Here is a 7486-nt window from a genome sequence, read left to right on the forward strand (position 1 = left end):
ATTTGATAGCAGCTTTCAACTACCTGAAGGGGGGTTCCAAAGAGGATGGAGCTAGGCTGTTTTCAGTGGTGGCAGATGACAGAACAAGAAGCAATGGTCTCAAGTTGCAGTGGGGGAGGTCTAGGTTGGATATTAGGAAAAGCTATTTCACTAGGAGGGTGGTGAAGCACTGGAATGGGTTACCTAGGGAGGTGGTGGAATGTCCATCCTTAGAGGTTTTTAAGGCCCGGCTTGACAAAGTCCTGGCTGGGATGATTTAGTTGGCGTTGGTCCTGCTTTGAGCAGGGGATTGGACTAGATGACCTCCTGGGGTCTCTTCCAACCCTAATATTCTATGATTCTTTGGAGAGAGGCGTCCTCACGCACTGGACGTCCAAAGGGCCTTGACTTTTTACTTAGAACAGGTGTTCTCAGACTTTGGTACTGGTGACTCCTTTCACACAGCAAGCCTCTGAGTGCGACCCCCCTTATAAATTAAAAACACTTTTTTATATATTTAACACCATTATAAATGCTGGAGGCAAAGCAGGGTTTGGGGTGGAGGCTGACAGCTCACGACCCCCCATGTAATAACCTCCCAACCCCCTGAGGGGTCCCGACCCCCAGTTTGAGAGCCCCTGACTTAGAATGTACCAAGCCTTTCCGTAAATCAACTCAGCTCTTCATCACTACAGTGGATAGGATGAAGGGTCACCCAGTGTCCTCACAGAGGATTTCCAATTGGATCACCTCATGCATTAGGACCTGTTACGACCTGGCGGGGGTCTCGCTGCTGCCAATTGTCAGCGCCCACTCGACTAGAGCTCAGGCATCCTTGGCAGCCTTCCTGGTGCACATCTCTATCCAGGACATCTGTAGAGCCACAACGTGGTCCTTTGTTCACATGTTTACCACTCATTATGCCATTACTCAGCAGGCCAGGGATGACGTTGGGTTCGGCAGAGCTGTGTTGCAATCTACACGTCTGTGAACTCCTACCCACCTCCATGGGTACTGCTTGGGAGTCACCTAATATGGAATGGACATGAGCAAGCACTCAAAGAAGAAAAGACAGTTACCTTTTCCGTAACTGGTGTTCTTCGAGATGTGTTGCTCATGTCCATTCCATGACCCTCCCTCCTTCCCCTCTGTCGGAGTTTCTGGCAAGAAGGAACTGAGGGTGGGGAGAGATGAGGGTGACCCTTATACCACGCCATGCGGGTGCCACTCCAGAAGGTGCCAGAGCCGGTCCCCTACAGATACTGCTGAGGGAAAACCTTCCGGCACCGGTGCATGTGGCGAGCACACACACCTAATATGGAATGGACATGAGCAACACATCTTGAAGAACACCAGTTACGGAAAAGGTAACTGTCTTTTCAGTGGGCATCTGCTAAGATTTTAGTAGAACACGTTGGCACCCTGTTTCTTTTGGAACATCACAACATGCATTCTCTGTGCCCAGCCTGACAGGCCCAGGGGTTACTGCTGGGACAATTTGCATAAGTGTGATTGTAAAGTTCTCATTAAAAAACACAGACACGCACACACAGCGCAATCCCCCCATATAACTGCTTCCACATTGGGAACAGCAGCAAATCATAGGGCTGAAAAGAAACAGTAGCGCTCAGGATTTTAGTGAGACTCCACCATTTGGGCTGCACTTGCCATCATCTGAAATTCTGCACTTTAATTAAAACAATCCCTGAGGTTCTATCTTTTTCCATTGTGAATATAGAGTCATAACACTGTAAACTGATGTGTAAACACTGGAATGATAGTAACCTCCACAGAGCTGCCTCTGGTGGAGAAAGAGGGCTGGGTCCTCTGTAGAATAAGAAAAGAAGCGGGGGGGGGGAGGACACCTTTCAGTGAGGGGTGTGTTAGGAATGCGGTCTGGCAGATGTATTCTCCCACCCTGGACTCCTGTTGCCCTGGGTGGGGACAATGGCCTGACTCCTCTATCGGCACGCAGCTCCATGTCAGAGCAGTCAGCCAGGACTCCACACTTCGGGAATACGGATACTTTAAGTTTTAGTCCCCTGACTATTACCCAGAATGGGAAGAAGACACTCCACTTCTCCCAGCACTCAAGAGGATGCTGTATATACACACTTATTCCTCATTATCATCCTCCTGTGCCCGTGTATACACACTGGCTTTAAGGAAAAGCATCATGCAGCATGAGAGTTAGCAATATTGTTTACTGGAAGGATGCCCCAGGGCAGCTGCAATCCACTGGGGAGTCCTGCCAGCATGTGGAGGGCAGTGTGTGTAAATGTGGGCACAGGAGAAAGATATTGAGGAAGATGACCCTTACCTTTAGTGGATCCTCTGGGATTTTGGGACTCCACATGTTTCTTTGGGGAGAACTGCTGCTCATAAAATGGGGTGATCAAACACAGGTCCCAACATGGAATGATTTTGGGGGAACTCTTCCAGAGGCTCATCTCTAGGGTTACCATACGTCCGGTTTTTCCCGGACATGTCCGGCTTTTCGGCAATCAAACCCCCGTCCGGGGGGTATTGCTAAAAAGCCGAACATGTCCGGGAAAATGCCGGCCGGGCACTTCCCCTCCCGCGGCTGCTCTGCTCCTCCCCTGACTCTTCGGCTCTGTTTAAGAGCCGAGCTGCCCAAGCCCTATGGGCTTCAGGCAGCCCCTTTGCCTCCGGACCCCAGCCACCGGCCGGGCACTTCCCCTCCCGGGCTCCGGCGGCGCAGGGTCCGGAGGCATGGGGGCTGCCCGAAGCCGGTAGCGCTCGGGCAGCTCGGCTCTTAAACAGAGCCGAAGAGTCAGGGGAGGAGCAGAGCCTCCGGCCGCGGCGGCTCTGCTCCTCCCCTGACTCTTCGGCTCTGTTTAAGAGCCGAGCGCTACCGGCTTCGGGCAGCCCCCATGCCTCCGGACCCTGCGCCACCGGAGCCTGGGAGGGGAAGTGCCCGGCCGGGGGCGCAGGGTCCGGAGGCATGGGGGCTGCTCGAAGCCCGAGTGCTACCGGCTTCACGGTTTGCCGGGCAGCCTCCAGACCCTGCGTCCCCGGCTGGGCGCTTCCCCTCCCGGGCTCCAGCTGCGCTGGGGAAGCGCCAGCTGGGGGCGCAGGGTCTGGGGGCTGCCCGGCAAACCATGAAGCCGGTAGCGCTCGGGCAGCCCTTTTCGCGTGGCTGGGAGTGCGAGGGAGGAGGGGGCGGAGTTAGGGCGGGGTTGGGGCGGGGCTGGGACGGGGCTGGGGGTGGGAAATGGGCGGGGCCAGGGCCCCGTGGAGGGTCCTCTTTTTTTATTTGTTAAATATGGTAACCCTACTCATCTCCTCATGGAGTTTTTCTCCCCTCAGGCCCTCTCTGTGGGTATTTCTACTAGAACTGGGGGTAGGAATAATGAACCGACCTTTTTTATGTCTTGTATTGCAAACTCATCTATTCCGCAGTTGACTATCATCCATAGATCTCTTGGACTATTCCTGCTAGTGTCTCTCTCATATTGTAAATATAGGTTTGGAGTTATTTTTCCCTAGAAGTATTAATGGACATTTCTCAGGTTGAATTTCAGTGTACACAAAGGGTTAATTCTTCTAGCTGTTGCATCTATATTAATCTAGCATTGTCATTTTCCTATTGACTGAGCAGCAAAGAACATACATGCTGACGCTCCCTAATAAAGACCAATTGGAGAAAGAGGAGAACTAGAAAAAACCTAGCCAGGCTGTGTACTACAGGCAGTCATTGTAGTGGTGTAAAGCTAAGGTGCTGTGCTGAGCTACGGGCCAGGTAAATGTTTTGTGTCTTATTTTTATGCGCAGTGATTCCTTGTCTGAATTTGGGGTACAGGCAGGAGCAGCTCTCTTTGGTGCTTCATAATAGAAGAAGAAAGTTTTTCAGTCTGGAGTCTTCTGATTACACCCTAGACTTTGGCTGATAGACTTCAAGGAGTTTTCTATAGAGGCAGCTTTAAAGGCTAGTAGCATTGTAATCTATTAACAAGTATTTGGCTACTTCTGAGTCTTTGTTATGCATCCGAAGAAGTGGGTTGTAGCCCACGAAAGCTTATGCTCTAATAAATTTGTTAGTCTCTAAGGTGCCACAAGTACTCCTGTTCTTTTTGTGTTGTACTGTAACACTTGTAGAAGACAATGGTAACGCTGTTTTGGAGTTCGGTCTGTCTTTGTCAGTGCACAAGCTTGTTTAAATGGAAACCTTTACTGGAAGGTTTATCTAAACTTTTTAGGGAATTAGTCCACAAAGAAGCCATAAAACATCAAACAGGAGAGCCTAGGCTGAGATATCTGCAGGCTGGTCCATACAATAACTTGTAAAGCTTGGAAATCTACATGGATGGAAACAAAGAAGCCTTTTCTCTTCCTTTTAAGGAACTGAAGGTGTTTGAAAACTGTACCTCAGAGAAAGAAAAAGAATTACAGGAGTGGTTTATGTAAATGTGGGAGCTGTTTTGTTCATCATACTCAGTTACTGGAGATACAAGTATCAGAGTAATTATGTGTGAGACTCACTGGAGTCAACATGTAACTTGCATATTATATAGCTACTCTAAGTTAAAGTATATGTTAGTCAGGAAAAAACACCCAGCTCTTACAATTCTCTTTTTATCTGCTAACCCAGCTGGTGCAGTGAAGCAATTTGCCCCATATCCGATAGAGATTGGGGGTTAGAGGAGCGCTAGCTGGCTGAGTTTCAGTGCTGATAGGACAGGTAATGTTGGTTAGTTGGGGGAAGCAACTAGAAGCAATTATCCGAGCCCCCTTGATAATGAGAGAAAGACTATATAGCCTGGAGGTCAAGGCACTCCCCTAGGATAAGAGAGACCCAGCTCCAGATCCCTGCCAATTGACATTTATACAAAGTGGAACAGCTCCAAGAGGAGGGATTGAGAGAGCTCCCAAGCAGGCAGCATATGAACCCAAGTCTCCTACATCCCACGTGAGTACCCAAATCACCAAGCTATTGGCTATTTTGGGATGGGTTGCTTTCAGTATCTTTTTTTAATATAAAAGGTTAAAAGGCCTTGGGTTTTTTCCCCACAATGTGGAACAGAAATTTTTTTGAAATCTTGGGATTTTTACCCAGCTCGATTTTGGAGTAGAGTTTAAGGTGTTAATTTTGACCTATAAACTCCTAAATGGTTTGGGACCTGGTTACATGAGAGACCATCACTGCTGCTGCAATCAGTGGAGGTCTTTGAACTAAGCACCAGACTCCCTGCTTTAAAAGAGACGGGCCTGGCTGCAGCGGATTTTCTGTATAGAGTCCTCAACTCTGGAATTCACTATCCCATTTGCTCTGTCACATCCTGATCTTGCTGATCTCCAGAGCACACTGCAAGGCTCCTCTCTTTGGCTTCTGAGGACGAGGTGAGCCGAGGAATGGTTTGTTCAGTTGAGTGTGATGGGTCTTACTCTGCAGCGTTATTTTGTTGGCAGAGTTTAGCTATGGTAAGGCATGTCTTTAAGTTTTGGATTTTAAATTACTATATAAAAGTCCCTAGGGCTATAGGGGTAGGTACATTTTAAAATGGAAAGAAATGACAAGTGTTTTCTTCTCTATATTCTTAAGAATCTTGGGAGGTGGAGGGGAGAGGTGGTTTGTTTGTTTGTTTGTTTGTTTTACTCACCCATGTATGTTCAGCTAAAGAAAATGTGACAAATTTTCCTAAAAGGACAAAATTGTTATGTGGAGCAGGTTAAAGACTGAACACTCCCTTTTCCACACAATTTAGACTAATTCTACCTAGTAATTTTACATTTTGGACTGTTTAAACCCTGATTATGAGTGAAATGAGTCCAAGAATCAAAGGATCCCTAGGAGTTAGCAGGGGTTCTCAAACTGGGGGGGGACACAAGATTATTATGTGGGGGTCACGAGTACATGCCTCCCAGCTAGCTAGTAAGTCTGCTGTGAAAAGTGATATTAACAAAATACAAATACCACCTTAAAATTGTGTTAAAGATAAAACATGTGTTTTTAATTTATAAGGGGGTTCACACTCGGAGGCTTGCTGTGTGAAAGGGGTCACCAGTACAAAAAGTTTGAGAACCACTGAGTTAGAAATAGGAAAGACCCATTATATCAGGGATTCACAAACTTTTTTTCCAGTGTGGACTGCCATCATCACACAAAGATTGTCCTGCAGCCTGCCTCCCCTCCTATTCACAACTGCCTCTGCATACCATCCCTATGGTCACTACAGGAATTGCTTACATGGAAAAGTAAAACTAGGCAAGCACTTAATGTATATGGTTAGCTCAGGGGTGGGCAAACTATGGCCCACGGGCCGGATGCGGCCCACGAGCCGCACCAGTGACTCTGCCCTGCTCCAGCACTCCGGCTGGGGCGCAGGGTTGGGGCCTGCACCACATGGCTTGGCCCCGCTTCGGCCGGGGCGCAGGGTCAGGGGCCACACCACACGGCTCCCGGAAGCTGCAGCATGGCCCCGCTCCACCTCCTACATGCTCCAATGGCCCCCTCCGGCGCTCCAATGGGAGCTGCAGGGCCGGTGCCTGCGGATGGGGCAGCGTGCAGAGCCACCTGGCCGCGCCTCCAGAGAAGGGACATGCCACTGCTTCCGGGAGCCCCTTGAGGTAAGCGCTGCTCGGAGCCCCGAGCCTCTCCCCATGCCCCAACCCCCTGCCTGAGCCCTGATCCCCCTCCCGCTCTCCAGACCCCTCAATCCCAGCCTGGAGCACCCTCCTGCACCCCAAATCTCTCATCCCCAACCCCACCCCAGAGCCCGCACCCCCTCCTGCACCCCAACCCCAATTTTGTGAGCATTCATGGCCCGCCATACAATTTCTATTCCCCGAAGTGGCCCTCAGGCCAAAAAGTTTGCCCACCCCGGGTTAGCTGCTAGTAATGCAGTATAGCCACTGGGAGGAAGGAGAACCAGCATTATGTGACCAGCCAGCCCTCCATGCAGTGGACCACAGACCACAGTTAGAAAACCCCTGCATTAGCTCATACGGTCCACTTCCTTGTGGGATTGTTCCCTTCCATACATTTTCTAGTGCTTTATCCAATCTAATTTTAAAAGCCCGCAGTGACAGGGCTTCCACCACTCCACTCCACAGTTTACTAGATCTTGCTGTCAGCAAAGCTTTCCTGACATTCAGCCTTTCCCTAAATGTATTCCACTTCCAATATTCCAATCACAGAAGCCCAAAGAACATGGTTGGCTGCACTCACTCACTGCAACAATGGTGAGCTGTGCAGAGCCGCTACAGACCGCTATGCCCTGATACGGGGGTGCTGAGTCACCCTGCACAGACTCTTCACTGCCTAGACCACCCCATGCACTGGAAACAGACCCAATGGCACTTTCTTTAAGAATAAGCATTTGCCCAGGTGTGCTCATCCAAAACGTCTTCTCCACTCTACAGTTCAGTGAGCTGTGTGTTGCTGCCACCCGCCACCGCATTTCAGTGATGATCTATGTACAGGCCGTGGCTCCACATCCTCCACTGTTGATGTTACAAGGTGCCCAACGGGAGAACAGATCTGCAT

This window comes from Emys orbicularis, chromosome 1 (genome assembly GCF_028017835.1).
Source record: "Emys orbicularis isolate rEmyOrb1 chromosome 1, rEmyOrb1.hap1, whole genome shotgun sequence".
Lineage (NCBI taxonomy): Eukaryota > Metazoa > Chordata > Testudines > Emydidae > Emys > Emys orbicularis.